Below are 16,724 nucleotides of genomic sequence, written 5' to 3'. Positions count from 1 at the left end.
ACCACATCAAACCAGAGGAGCTTTTCCAGATCAGCAGGGACACACGCACCCGGGGACACAAATGGAAATTGGGCTTCAAGGCATTCAAGACAGAAAACAGGAGACACTTCTTCACACAGAGAGGCATCACAATCTGAACAAACTCCCCAGCGATGTGGCTGAAGAGACAATTTGGGAACATTCAAAAACAGACTGGATAGGATCCTTGATCACTTAGTTATTAATGGACACCAAACAAGCACGATGGGGCGAATGGGCTCCTCTTGATTGGACACTTTCTAATGTTCTTCTTATGTTCTTATCTGCAAGATAAACAGATGCACAATTATATAATTAAACACATCTGATGTAGTATGGATTTACCCAGACACTCCCCAAACCTCCTCGCTGTTTGAACTCGCTCTACACGTCCTGTACAAACGGCGCCTGACTTTGGAGTCTAGTCCGAGCCTCCGCATTCGCTTACTGTCGAGCCGGCTCTCTGCACAACAGGAGCGCTGTGGTATTGATCCTCGGGAGACAGGCTGACAGCCTGTGTGATGTGCGGTGCCCCGTCTTGGCAATCACCCCGGGCTGCGAGAGCACAGGTCATAGGAAATCAGTTTTATGACCCATATTTTCCTCTGACAAACAAGGACAAGCTGACTTTTTCTACCCACTTCTTTTTTTCTCTTTCCCTCCGGGGGAATGTCTACTTACTTAAAAAAAAAACATTCAATCTAATACACAATGACAAAAAGTCGACACATGGTGAATGAATTTAATAGACAACGACAGAAAATCTAATAAAAATGTACAGCAGCAGGTGGATTCTTTTAGCACAGCTATAGTCAGAGCGGGACCAAACATTTATTAGACCAAATAAATACTTCATTTAGATTTCAGGAAACAGAAGTGGAGCGGGTTTGCAGGAGGGATTGCGATGCAGGGCTCAACAGCTCTTAAATCCAAGAGGTTCTCAGGAAACGGCATTTGGGGTTTTTGGAACGGACCGCAAAGTGAAGCTGTCAGGATCTGTAACGCGAATGTGGTGTTGTGAACAACGGCAGTCCAGGAGTTACACGCGTTAGAGAAAGATGGCCCGTGTGAAAGAATGATACTTTTCCACTTTTAACTTTGCAGATTATTTTTTAAATGAGTTCCATATGAATTTTGTGGAGAAACGCGCCAGACTCGTTTAGGATCAAGTCTTCCCTCGTTAAGTAGAACCTACAGCTCAACGGTCTTCATGTTGGTTGACACTATAAAGTGTTTTTTTCCTACCTCAGCTGGGGAAACACATTCTAGGTCATCCCCATTACTACATGTATCAGCAGCTCTGAATACAAACTATTTCCATTTTATCATTTTTAATATCCAGTCTATGATAGTCTATCTTGTGTTGAAACCAATATTAATGACTAATAGTTTGTGAGACTTTACAAATCTCTTCCTGGCAGAGTGCTGGTCTGAGTTTGCAGCTCAGTTTATCTTTGATTTATGACTCACAGTCCATTTAATGGAAGATTTTATCATAAACTATTTTTGTACCCATCTTAATTGTTTGTGTTAATTACAGAATAAAACGTATTACTCATAATGCTGATCTGTCCATAAATATTGTTTTATGAAACTGTCCAAAAAGGATTACATTTTTAATTAATATGACATTTTTAAGAACTGATATTTTATTATATAAAGGTATAATTTATTAAACTATTAGAACCATTAAGTGGTAGATGTACTAAAGAAACATACCACATGGAGCGTCTTATTGTGTAGAGTCTCAAAATAAGAACAATATCCGATATACTATATATATACAGTATATATATATATATATATATATATATATATATACATACTGTATATATAAGACAAAAGACTGATTTAAATGTATTAAACGACGTATCTGTGAGAAACATTGCGTCAGATTTTCAATATTTGAAAAGATAAATAGCGGCAACTGAATCGTCAGTCATGCCCGGGTCATTGCGCTGCTCCGCGTCGGTGAAGTTGTATTCAATACCACGGTCAGTACTGATGTGAAGGACAGCCACGATCTCCTTACAACAAATATAATAATCATTACTAATAATATTAATTAAACATCTCATATAACACAGTTACACATAAAAAAAAAATCAAGGTATTGAACGAGTTTAAGCAAAGCCACTACAAAGGCTGAAATGTCCGAGTGAGAGTTGTTTGAGTTGTTTGAGTTTCCCATCATTAACACGTTCATGAACTATTTAAAGCAGATATAGTTACACAATAGTCATCCATTTCCATATTTATTTCAGCTGTCGACTGACCCAGCACACTTTGCTACAACACTTGTGATTACTGGATCACAAATCGCCTGGACATTCACAGAATGGGTGCGTTTTCAATTTCTGTAAATATGCTCAGAATAAACGGGAGGGTTTTGAGGTATAGGTGTTTTTCTTTTGTTCATTTTATTGATCAGGGGCGGGTAGAGAGGGTTGCTCTGCCACACTCAATGAAGTTAAGTATTGCAGAAGCATGGGACACACTGTGGGTCTGATAGGGTTCAGGAACCGTAGTCCAGCCGAGTGGTGCAGAGCTCAGCTACAGCAGAAACCAGAACAGCCGGCGTCTCTCCAGCATCAGGGCTGTCATGGGCCCCTGTAGTGCCACTGCCATCGCTTGCCCATTGTCAGAACACACCAGGATCGGGCTTTTCTCCCTCGCGCATCTTCCAAGGATGAGAGAGTGCCACCTGCAGGACCCGCTTCATCTCACCCTGCTATTCCTGGCCAGCCTACATTGCACGGCTGCTGCACTGACTGGACATGCTGTGGACAGACTCCGGACTCGGCCTCTGTGAGTCCAAGGTCCGATGCGTTTCCTCCCATCGCTGGACTCTCTTCTCATCCAGGAATGGGACTGGATGCCCCAGGCTCTTGTTCAAGCCCTTGCCTAAAATCAGTGAGGCTGTTCTGCCTGGTGATTCACTCGATTTCCAAAGAACCGGACAACCTTACTTACTTTAAAGAAGATCCTCAAGCAAATATGTCGGTCAATGTTCATTCTCCTTCAGTCCTCTAAATGTGCTCAAGTTTATTGAGAGCAAGAAGTATTTGGTGGGATGCAACCGGAAAAAAAGAAAGAAAGAAAAACCTCAGTCCAGGAGGGATTCTACGCAGACTAGAGTAATTACTGACATGAACTTGGAGGCGAGACGGCTCTTGCCTTTTGTTTGAAAGTGTTCCCTGGAATTGGTGTGATCCAAATGTCAGGCTCTCGCCTTTGCGTAGCTCTCGATGAAGCAGACAGTCTGTCCTGCAGCACAACACGCCCTCGGAGATCGTTAAATATCCAACACAGATGGCCAGAACGCAGAAGAATCACTTCTTTACACATATCCTATACCAAAGTGTTTCATGCACTGAGGATAAAGGGTCGTGGATAGCATTTAAAGGATAGTTAGGACAGCTTTTCATGTGTTCCTGGTCTGTTAACAAGACATTACTGTCATTGAGAACGTAATAAGTGTGACCCTAATCAGAAAGAGGTGTTAAAAATCCTGCTATGACTGCTAACTGCTCTGTTCGTTGACTTAACCCATTGAAAAGCCACAGATTTGTGTTGCTAGGGGAGTCATGGCATTGTTTTCATTGTATCCTTGTGGTTTGCACGGCTGCCTGATACGTTTGAAGTCTGTCTACAGTTTGGGGAGTTTAATGTCCAGAGAGGATTTGCCTGAGAAGATAGTGTAACAGCTTTCCTACCATAATAGCATCTAAATCATGTTTTTCAACACAAACACATGTGTTTGCAATCTACTCGTGGCAGTAGCTCTGCTGGTATGAAAGTAGTCCCACATGCAAATTCATCGCAAGTGCTTGAATATTCACATGCACTCCTGGTCTGTGTGTGTGTGTGTTTCTGCATTGTTAGTGGTCAACGTGGTTACACAAGAAAAAGCATGTCATCTCAAGCGAGGATGCTGGTTCACCCACACCTGAAAAGGAGGGTTATGATGGTAGTAGGAAGAGGAACTTACAGATAAGATGAGGGAAATCTTGTGGACATTTTGTCCCACCTGCTGCTACAACTACAGCGATCTGTTTCTCTTGGACGCATCAGAGCTGCCCCCAGAAAGGTATTTTACTTTAGTCCCCCAAATTAGGCAAGTTCTGTCTTTTCCTCTGTTCAAGTGAATGGTCTCTGGAAGCTTATTTTATCCCAAACTAGGGAGAAGGAAACAGACTACAGAGAGAAAGTAAACCTCCAGACTAGCTCAGTCCATTACCAAAAAAACATCATTAAACTAAATGGCTGCACAAATACACACAACACAAACACCACAGTATCACACTGCTAGCAAAGGAACCCAATTAAGCATTGGAGATTTGCATTTATGTCATTCATTGGACTGGGGCAATCCTAATAAAAAAATAAGGCCGTCCAAATGAAGGAGATAATAATAAACTGGAATGGCCACAGAAAACCCCGATTCATAGAAGGGTCATTTTTTGAACACAAACACCTCTGAAAAACCCTCTCAGATCGTAGCACTTATTGCCTACAAGCAAAAAGATTACTGAATGTACCGAGGCTTAGACCTCGTTAATAAATCTGTACGCGCTCCGTAAACAGTATCTACAGTGACGTGGGCACTGTGGGGGAGCTTTAATGCCTATTTAATTAACAGCACTGGTTAACTTTAATTACATGCGCAATTAGTCAGCGAGATAGACCCCCTGAAACACCCAGAACTCCTCTGAGTGCTCTCCCCGCTTACCGTCAGCGCCAACGCCGGGGAACTGGGCACGTTAAAAAAGTGTTTAGCGGCCGATCGTGGTTCTGTGAGCATGCCGGCGCAGATGAGGATTTATTGCGCCGCGCCCGTCCGCGCTGTGATGGATTACTGCAGCTGGAGACGCACTCCTATCCAGACAGACAATATATTAAGCAGGCCAGTCATGCATTCATCTATCTTTATTCTACGGCTCAAAGTTACTCTAATTATAATTAATTTTAGCAGTTTAAAAATAACACGGGTGCTGGTGGAGGCAGGGGGGGATTCTTGCTTGTAGGGAAGAATCTCTTGCCACTTTTTTAAAGCGATTGCCGGGCCTGACCTCAAAGGGGGGACTGCGGCTCAGACCAGAGGAGGACGGGCGCAGACGGGCACACCGACACTCTCGGCACTCTGGGGCCCTAGCCTGGCCCTGACGCGGTGATAGATGCCTGTCGTTTAAGGAGCATATGTCTATAACACACTACAGTGCCTTGACTTTGGTTTGTACTTCACGACACATTTACCTCTACATCTCTCCCAGGTTATTAAAATGAGCACTGCGGTGATCGGAGGGGGTTTACGAGGGCAGCTACGTGTTAAAGTTAAAGTGTTGTTTCAAAGGCAGCTCTGACAATTGTTATGCATGCCAATGATTTTTATTTTATTTTAATTCATGTCTAAAGCACAGTAGCACTTCTCTCATCTAATTATAGAGAGTATTCTGGCTGTGGAGGTGAAATGTTGGTATATGTATGAAATGCCAGTCTGAGCGTCTAACTGGTATCGTTACGGTTGGATTTTGTTTGGCGTAGGCCGCCGACAAATACATGAATTGTTGAGCTGTGGTATGAATTGGATTTATCAGAAATGCCAGGAAAGCAGGATCAGCCACGCAATACCTCAGTGACAACTAAGTCCCTGGATACAGACATCAGCTAATAAATGCGTACAGCGACATTTCCTCCAATCTTAATATCTGCCTGTGAGTGTATAGATAGCATGAGATATAATAAAGGTACACAATTAGGTTTCCTTGCACAGCTCGTTTGCTGTGGGTTTTAACAACACAAATTCAGTCCCGACCCGATATAGTGCCCATCGGTGTTCGAGGTTTTGAACTTGGAAATAATGACGGAAGTCTTTAATTTACTAATGGCATTTTTCTGTGTTCTTCCTTCCTTGGAACAAGAGAGATTTCAAAGCCTCGAATGTCAGCAATTTCCATCTCTTTTTATGTTGATCCTTTAATAAGGAGATCCTGCGATTACAGAAAAGGTATACGATTATGTAAATTGAGCCCCCTGTCCTTTAATAATGGCTGCTTGATTGGTGCTAATTGGTCACGGAGATTAGAAATAAATAAAGTAGGTCTATTGACTTGATAGGCCTCTTCCTTGCCATTTACTATAACCTTCCCGTAACTCCATGGCTTAGGTTATTTTGAAAAGACATACATGTAGCTTTTGTCTGAACAAACATTCAATCTTTCCCTTTTCAAGATTCACCAGGTTTCTAATGTCCTTCACCTACTGCCTCTTCCACTGACACTAGATGACATATTCCCAGTTCTAATACACATCAACGTGAATATGGTACTCAGTTGAAGACATAAAGAATAGGTTTCTGAGATATTATTGCTAGCCGGCCCCATAATCACCCTCAAACATGAATTAAATTGCTTAATATTTTAAAGGTGATCTTTTCTGAAACTGTTGTTGCACACGGCCGCACTCAGAGTCATTTCTGGGAGGCTTGCTTCCATTAATCACACTTCCCAACTGTTGTAAATGACTTGGGCAGGAGTCTGATGCTTTTATTTACATAAACTGAACCGCCCATTTTAAAACATCTGCAACTGCGGAGAACATCTCCCTACCTTTTCACCAATCGCAGAAATCGCTTCTCTTCATATACGTCCCATCTCCCGTCTCTACCCTTTACCAAGAAATCAGAGATCACCACAAAATGTGACCGAAACATCTGCGGAAAGAGCCCAAATCGCTGCACGCAAAACTACAAACCTAAATCCGTAAGGCGAGACATGGTTTTTCAGATGTACGCTGTATGGAATCAAATCAAATGTCTGGTTTTAGTAAAGACTTTCCTTTGGGTGGAGGAGACCCGAGCAAAGCATGACCTGCGCATTACACACACACACACACACACACACACACACACACACAACGCAGCTTGGGAGCCTCAATGTTGGACATCATTAAACTCCAGACTTCATCCAGAGGCTTGGCAAAGGAACTAAACACAACAAGGAGAATTAAATATATATTTATATGTTTGTACATTACAGAAACTCCCATGCAGTTGAAGTTGGCCTGGAAAGCAACCATTTGGATACCTGCCTTCCCAGTCAACACAGATTTACCACATCTCCCAAGCACGACCACACTCTGACCTTATCTGAAGACAAGAGTAAGTGCTTTCCAGGACTTCACGGGGGTGAGCACTGGAAACGTTTCACAGGCAGCCGAGCTTTGTCGAACGTACGCACTCGTGAAAGCTGAGCCAATTTGTACATTTGAAAGCTCGGAAGGCGTTGGCGGCAGTAATTAAGCGCGCTCTGAACCGTCGCAGGACAGGCAGGTGATTTCGAAGATAAAGACGAAAAACACTGAAAATGATCTACCCCGGATGAGGAATCTGCCAGACAGTAATACATGTTTTGGCACATGTATGAACAAAAGAGCGTCAAACCCAAAGTCTACGTCCAAGCAACAAGCAGATGGAAGATTTGAAAGTGACTAAAAAGACTCGATTTCATGCACAGAGAAGAACGAAATCATGTAATTGCCAGGAATTAATGTGATAATACTTGGCTCCTTTGTAATGAAGTAAGTGCCATATTAATTGTGCACAAGTGGAACAAATCTGTGTATGACTCCCAACAACCTAGTGAACACAGGAATGGTATTTTTCTCACTGACTGAACTGAAATGACATTAAAAAAAACAAATGCATTGACATTCAGCCATGCATTTAATTTACCACCTAATACGCATATTTTTATATAGAAATAGTTATAATTACGAAAAGGCTTTAACAGACAACCTGTTATTTAGGTTTAAATAAGTTTTGCTGTTGACCTTTAGTCCTTTATGCAAAATCCACTCTTATTATAATTATACCAACATAATTTGAGGTGGAAAAAACAGTTTCAAAGTCTCAAAACATTTTCCTACCCTCGCATATATGCATGACAGTCTGTCTCTGTAGCTAGAGCGTACAGGCATTAAATTAGCCGTGTTAATAATTGATGATGTGTACTTTTAATTTTGTAAGATGGAGAGAGTTTGCAAATAAAAAAATCATGAAATGGAGACACAGCAGAATGTAAACTATCCTGACAGCAAAAGTAAAAATACAAAAATCTCCCACATAACTGCGCCGTACTTTAAAGAAAAGATTGGTCCCAGAAACTAATGAGAGCTCGTTAAAAGCTATTTTTTTAAACTAGAGCAGGATAATGTTCCCATGCAGGCAAGTTGGAAGATTAATGTTGAAGGGGGGAACAAAATATATTAAAGTAATAAAACAATAATTTCCTTTTACCCAAACTCTCAAGTTTATGCATGGGTGCTGACCAATGACTCTACTTTCAAGTGAAACCTGTGTCTACAGGCCAAATTTCAAACATCTCTTGAATGGTTTTCATATTTCACCTCTTTGATAACGACTTGTAGAAGCGATGGCTGTGAAAGAGGTGTGGTCATTCATGGCAGTTCACTGCAGTTCAGAGCAAGTCGCCACTCCCCGAAAGTAGTCTGTCGCCGCCAGCGTTCAAGGTCACTTTTTCCATCAGCGAGAGCCTTAAAACTCATCACTGCACTTTTCTGCTCTTCACAGACGTCTCTTTGATTTGCTCCATTCGGCGTCTCTCTCCGGTGTGCTTTACATCAATCTGAAATGTCACTCAGCTGACGTGCGCCACGTAATGTCTTTCATGTGTCAGGGCTTTCTGTACGGGGATTCTTCCAAGTAACAGAAAGACAACCCGTTTTCAAACTGATGAACGTGGAAGAATAATGTCGTGGAAATGTGGCGTTTCGCAGAGCAATTCTTTCAGCACTTATGCCAGTTCCTGGGTTGGACTTTATTGTGTTCAGAACAGTTGGAAATTTCATATTTTCCGATCCTTTTAGATGCTGGTGTTGCGAGGGAGTCTCTGTTCGCCTCCCATTGCTGATGTCAAGTCAAATTTGTCCGATGCCATTTTCAAAGATGTCCTTCCAGCTGCCTACAGGGGACACCATCTCAAAAAAAATACAAATGATGGAAGGTCAGCTGCTATGATGAGTAAACGTGTTCACAGACTGGCCGTGTTAAAGACCTACTGTTGAGAGCCACGATAGAGGGACTGAAAACTTTAAATCACAATTTCCACAAATGTACCCTTTTTGAGCCAAGACCAGTCATTACCTCATAAACAAACTGAATGGGATGTAGCCATTACATTAACTTCTCACACTGAATAAGAGACCGGTAAGGGAGAAAGAAATCTGATACTAATCTATGTATTGTAGGAAACTGGGCAGCTGTAATCCAGATTCTCTTTTGACTACAGTTCTAACAAAGCCCATAACACCTTGTAACAAAGGCAACTAATCACAAGGAAGACAACACTGAAGTGTCAGGGTTCTGCCAGCAAGCCATTTTCAAAAACCTCTTTTCCAAAGACGTAATAAATGGAGCTATCATTTGCACTATTATCCCCAGACACTTGGAGACATGCATCTTGTCATTCTCCTAAACTGCAAACTAATTTGCGAGAAGCCATAGCGGTCTTCCAGAGAGCCATGGTGTGCGGAGGACCGGGCAGAGAAGAGTTATAAACCTAATGACTGATCCTGTAAGACTAATGCAGCCGTGCTAGCACACAGCTCTGCCTTGGAGGACTCTGTATGAATTGCTGTAAAACTAGTGACTCTCTAGGATATCTTAATTCTCTTGCACTGAGGAACATCCAGACATACACAACAGGATTTTCCTGGAACAGAGGAGACTACGTGGGGACTTGATTCAAGTCTTCAAAATCATGAAAGGCATCGACCACATCAAACCAGAGGAGCTTTTCCAGATCAGCAGGGACACACGCACCCGGGGACACAAATGGAAATTGGGCTTCAAGGCATTCAAGACAGAAAACAGGAGACACTTCTTCACACAGAGAGGCGTCACAATCTGAACAAACTCCCCAGCGATGTGGCTGAAGAGACAATTTGGGAACATTCAAAAACAGACTGGATAGGATCCTTGATCATGATTATTATGATTATTAATGGACACAAACGAGCACGATGGGGCGAATGGCCTCCTCTCGCTTGGACAATTTCTTATGTTTCAAAAGGAGAAAAATAAGATGGTCTAATTGTATTCAGTTTCTGTGCCCCTGTAAAATATATACATTAACTGACTGGGTTATATACAGTAAAGTCACTCTTTAAAGTCACTCTGTAGCCAATGTCTTATCACAATTTCGAAACAGTTGCTTAAAGTCCCAAAGTCAGCAAATTGAATAGCGTTTTGTTCTCCTGAAGCCCATATGAAATATTTTTTTATTTGTCTTCCCTCGCCAGGTGTCTGATCCCCACAGCAACACTTCTCGCCATCTGCCATCGGCTTGGACTGTCGCACAATACCGAAGATGACACAAAGTGCTTGTAACTGACCCACGTGTGTGTATGTGCATGTGTGTGTGCACTGAGTATTATACTAGCTCCTTTCTGAACAGAAGGAGTTGAGTCACAAATCTCTATCCTTTCCATTAGAGAAAGCAACCTGTATAATCATGATTAATCACCGTAAGCAGCATTTACTTGTTTATACTCAAGACAAGCCTACAGTATCGATTACCCAGAGCATCTGTGCCATTGTGTTTAAGGTAGACTGCCAATGCCGGGTAAAAAGAAGAGAGAAGGGGAAAGAAGAAAGTTCTGAAGTCCAATCTCTAGCTGATGTATAAGACACTTATTGGCTTCTTAATGATTGAACCAAAAATACAGGAAAGATTTAGCACACAGCAGAAAATTGCCTCCGTCACTTGTATGTCTGCTTCCCAAATGAACAATGGCACAGCAATCAGGGGCTCTAAGCAGCTTGTCAATGCAGTCAAAGTGAGAAACAGAAGTGCACTCCTCCGGGTTTGCTAACTATAGCAGCTCAGCTGACCCTTCTGTGGGAGAATTCAACAGCACAAAATACCTAACTGTAAGGCATAGAGTTTTTGTTTTGCGATTTTGTTTGTTTTATTTTACAGTTTAATTAGCCAGGAGTGAGTGTGTTGTGTTGCTATATTAATGATCGCTGTGAAGGTCAAATGGCAGCATTGGCAAACACTCATAGCAAATCAGTACTTACACAATGTTTCCTAGTTTGATGACATATTTCAGCTCACTCACAGACCCAAGCAAGTCAACAGCCTCTAACATCAAATTGATATACACTGTTCCTACTAAATAAAATACAGTTCATGTACCTGTGATTAGATGGGGGTACTGTGATTTGCAGAGGTCTATGTCGAACATTACCATTTGCACGTGCTTCCAACACCAACACCTTCCAGTGCAGTTCAATTCAATGTAGACATCTTCAGATTAATCCCAAGACTCCCCTAACAAAAACCACCAGAGCTGCTTCCCAGAATGCACCAGTTGTCCTTCATCTTGTAAAACAAGATCTTTGCAGAGGAACACATTCCTTGACAGACTTTGCCTCCCCTCGCCACTGTTGTTTTAAGTTTAAATCAACCAATTTCCTGCTGAAAAGGCTCAGAAGACGTTTACAGCTTCATCAGGTGGGATTTCCAACTGCTCCAAAGTGTTGCAAAATCGTATTTGTTAAAGTTCATTTAAACCACTATCAGCATTCACTACCGCTAATTATTGTAACTACTTTTTATTATTCATGACTAGGCTTTTGTTTTGCAATAATCATACATTATACATTTCTGGTCATTATCGCCATTATTCATGCTTGCCAGTCCTTTACAGTACATTTCTTTGCACTCATTATAGCTAATGGTCCTCTGGTTGTTATTTATTATGCACAGCCATGTCCTCGGCACACCAGGCCCTGCATCACTCCACTCTTGTTTGCAAAAGTGTCTGTGCGCTTCAATAAGTACTTTTGAAAGCGTGCGGCATAAATCAAAGGCGTCCGAAGTAATGCAAGGAAATGAAAAGAAAATTGGACATCTTATCTGATGATATCAGTGAGCGTGCACACGGCATACGGTAAAAAATACAACTTTATAAACACAACAGTATGGGAATAATAATATGAGGGACAGCAGACTGTTTTAATAAGATGCATTATAGATGGGTTACCATAAGGATATAAAACCCATCTGTGCACTACTGTATCCTGTTCTTCGCAGTGTCAAAAGTAACCCACAAGTTATGTACTGTATAGCTAACTGTATTTGAACCGCTTGCTTTTCTATTGCAGCTATGATTTTCAGGGCATCGTCCTGGGTACAAAACTCATTGCGGGAGATTTAAACACATCAGGTTGGAGGGCATTGCCAAAGATAAACATTTTTGTCAAGAAAAAGGCAGAAAGGAAAAAAAGCGTGCCCTATTCTTGATCTCTCATGTTCGACTACTTATTCCTTCTTCTTGTATTCACGAGTTTATGGCTGGGTGAATGTTTTTATGGGTTTTACAGTTTTAAGTTTGCAAGTGGCACATGTTCAAAAGCAGAAGACGAATTCCAGAGTACACCACATTTTACATTCTGTAAATTTCAAACGGAGACCTATAAATACAGCACCTGGCTGGGATATAAAGTCAGGAGACAGCTTGCATAAAATCCCGTTGGATTACGGATGGTATGCAGCAAGTTCCTAACTGAAATAGACCTTAAAAGCACTAGTTACTTTCACATAGTCTCACTGACTGTACAGTGTTTTCTGGACATTAGGAGAAACTGCTTTTGTTTAGGATTTGATTTTCAGTCGTGTGTGTTTTTGTAACAGCTACTACACACCATCACTAAGGAAAACAAGAACATTCCTCTTGGCTGATCTTCCAAGGAGATGAAAACTGACTTCCAAACACCCCAAGGGAAAAGCAGTGTCATGAAGAGTGATGTTTTTAACGAGCTCCTTAAATGCAGCTTCTATTGCCAGGCTAAGGTTTCTACCATCTTCTGGTCTGTATCGGCTGTAACGCGCCGAGATCAGATCCTTAAAGGAGCGCTGGCAACAGCAGAGCGAATATATAAAACACTAATCCGCCTCCTGGTCCACCGATTCACTCTGGTATGAATTCCCAGGACGCATCATTATCATGGTCTCGTTAAACTTGCGATGGGATGGTTGAGTTGAGATATAGTCATCAGCACATGACATCACGCGACTGGAGTTGATGCGTGTCCACTTGGCTTTGCCGATCCATACGGGTCGCTATGTGACTCAGTCGCTTGGAGCCGAGAGTCGATAGATTCCTCCCTCTGATCCCAAACCATTATCGGGGCTGTCTGGCCAATATAGCGTAGTGAGTCATGGCCATATATCCTCCAGCGCTGCACAGACCTCCATCCAACAGGGGATAAACCACGGTTACAGATGGATGGACATCCTTTGCAACTCTTAGATCTTGTTCTCTTAGACCGCACCCAGGTCACAGCATTCCAGCCCTGCAGTAATACAAGGGCAGGGACGTCTACAGCTACTCTTCCACAATATTATCATCATCACTATAAACACATTTCAGTGTATCGAATCTGGGTTTTTTATTGATGTGTTTATTCATTTTGCATCAGTGTTTTACTAAACCAAAGTGTGTTTCTTGCTAAGGCATCTATTACGAGCTCCTTTATTTAAGAATATTTCCATGTTCTTTTTTTCACCCCGAAAATGAAACACAATCTCCAACACACAAACAACGTTACGAGCAGCAATTTCACTACCCAAGAAAAAGAAAACATTGAAAGTGAATAAACTAATTAAAAATCCAGGATGAGAGCAGCGCATGCCTGAAGACAAGCCAGTACTGGTGTCCAAGCTATTGCTGTTGTTTATTCCTTCAACAGGGTTTTAAACTATTGTTCAAGAGCAGGACAATCCCCCAGTTTTGCATCCATCATGCTCCTACGAACAACCAGTCAGGTCCCCCCTCACATTAACACATGCGTAAGTATCAGGTAGCAAATTTCCTCTCTCCTGCGTCCGTAGCGTCACATCCCTCTGTTTCTCCAGGCTCCGCCCCCTTCTTTTATCTTTTTGTTGACAGCAGAAAGACCTCCAAACATGCCACGTTTTTGTCTAGGTTCAGTTGCAAGTACCAACAACTTGCATGCAATGAAAAACAAATCAATGTGGTTCTTCAGTTACAAAAACAAAAACAAACAAACAAACAAACAAAAAAAACACAAGCTTCCAAGTTGCCCTACAGTGATGGGATAAACCTTGCCTTGAGAGGAAATCTGCCAGTGAAACCAGGAACAGACCTGACTCCAGATCACAAGATCCCTTCTTAGAATCGGGTTAGTGCTTTAACGCTAAACCCAGTTCACACGTTACCAACATTGGAAGTATGTGTGCACTGCAGCCGACACGCAGAATGAATTCGATACCACCTCGGTCGCATCCCGAGATGTTTTTCCAAAAACATATTTCCACTTCCTGCAGTAAGTGTTATCTGAATCTGTTCCACACTGCAGTGTATTCATCACGATAATTGCAAATGCCTCGTTGTTACACCTCAGCCTGAGCTCCAGCCCACCGCAGAATAAAGACTTCAGTCAAGCGGCATATCAATGCAAACTAAGAAAAACCCTTTTACCCTAGCCTGGCCCTTTCCCCAACCCTGATCTGAATGCTACTCTAACTCTAAAGCTAATTCCAGTCCAATCCTCACATGAAAGTGCTCAAAAGTCCAAAGCAACCCATAATGAGCAAAGGCCTTCTGCATCTGTAGGTAAGTTTACCCAGCCCCAGCCCTAGCATCCACCTGTACATCATCCACGATCAGAACGCGCAATGGCATCCCTTTTCAGAAAACCCGACACGGAGATCAGCCAGGACAGCCAGATGTGAAATTCGAGATTCGGGCTTGGCGTTTGTATGGGTTCTCTTCTCGCCTACGCTCAGAGGAAGAAAGTCTTCTAAACCCACACGGCTCATTTCACCTCTCCGAGTGTGTCGCTGACTGGGCCTAGGACAGCCTCGGGGGGACAGAAACGCAGCTCGTTAGCAGCAGAGTTAAATCCAGAGAGCTTTCCGAACCAAATGCATAGGATATGAGGAAGGATTTACCCTCTTTTTTTGGTCCGCTGTCCTGAAAGCCATGTCCTTGTAATGCTGGTCCCGAATGCCAAGTTGAAACATAATGAATACGTCTTCATTCCCCCAGATCATCGTGAATCCCCACCTCGCGAACACGGACGTCTCTGGAGCCAGACGGATGGAAAGAGCAGAAAGAAACGGCGGCCCGGTGTAGGAAAACATTCCTCAGAGGAGGTTCGTCCAATCGGATAAGCCCCAGAGTGTAATATCTCACTTGGCCCGTGTCGCCAAAAGGCTGACTTGGTAATTGCTTCCTTTCGTGAACGGTGGCTCTGTGGTTGTGCACGGCGCAATCGAGTTATCGTTGAAAGATTACTCCTCTGTAGATTGCCTTTATTCCGCGCCAGGTTTTAGGTGTATTTTAAAACACGGAGCCCCTTTGAAATGAGATCACGGTAAATGATTTCAAGTTGTTTCTAATCCAAGAGACAGAAATACCCTTGTTTGAATCAATATGGCCGTTTTCCAACAACAATAAAAATCCCCTTTAGAAACACATACCTACAGAAGACATCTCCGCGCCCGTAATCACTGCCATATTTATCCCTTCCCGGATCAGATCCCTCTCAACGATTTCGAGAGTCCAAAGCATTAGGGTTCCATGAAAAACTACTTTTATAATTAAACGCAAATGACTGCTTTCAATTATGGGAAATACCTGCTTACTTTCAAACTTGAAAGGTGCTCCGCAAAGCCCCTTGAACTGAAACGGGATGTGTGTCTGAATGTCGGTGCTTGTTTAAAAGCAATAGGCTAAAACTAATATTATTCACTCCAATCCTACCTTTATTTCAAACCCTTTTTTATAATAAATTATAATTCTCGAGGAAACTCAAGAAACTCTAACTCGTCGGCAGCGGAGTGAGTGGAAAACAAAATTGTCAGACTGTATTAATTTTAATATGTTTATTTGGAAAAGATGGAATCCATCTTCCTACTCACACTGTGCAAAATACAATCGTTACCATCATCTTCCTCATCGACCACAACCCTTTTTAATTTTTTGGTTTTGTAGTTCTCTCCTCCATACCCAATAGTTTACTTTTACATTTTTGTATTCATCTCTATCTTATATTGTCCCTTTAATCTGTAAATCGCTCTGTGAGGGTGTTATACCAGACAAAAATTGATCGATTGATAGACTGCTTGGTTTTTTGGGCTTAAAAAAGGGAGGGAATCCAATATCCTGTTGTGAATGAACCCCTTTGCTTCCTGCACTATGCGTTTCCTGTCTCCAGTTGAAGGGGCATCAAATCCTCCTACAGAAAGCCTGATAGCCCGAGCAGCAGACCTTGTCCTGGCTCTGTCCTTATTGGTTGAGATGAGGGGCAGGCAGGCCACAGTCTTCCTGGGGTTGTCCGGCATGACAACACAGAGGCGCTCTCTCCCTCTGGACGACCATCCGTCCACACTCCCGGGACAGATACCTGCAGCGCCGGCCACACATGGACCAGCTGACCCGTCCTCTCAGACCCGAGCTGTCTCAGGCACAGGGAGGCCAGCGAGGTCTTTCACCGGCCGACTGAAACTGCCTCCATTTAAACAGCAGTCGCTCCCTTCTTCTGTGTCTGGGGTTTCATCTGCTGGTGGATTTAAAGGGTCTGCCTCCTTTCTGCAGAATATAACTTTTTTTTGCAACCAATTTATCGGAGGGCTGTCAAAAGCATCTCCAAG

This window comes from Amia ocellicauda, chromosome 12 (assembly GCF_036373705.1).
Source record: "Amia ocellicauda isolate fAmiCal2 chromosome 12, fAmiCal2.hap1, whole genome shotgun sequence".
NCBI lineage: Eukaryota > Metazoa > Chordata > Actinopteri > Amiiformes > Amiidae > Amia > Amia ocellicauda.
This window is presented reverse-complemented; position numbering follows the sequence as displayed.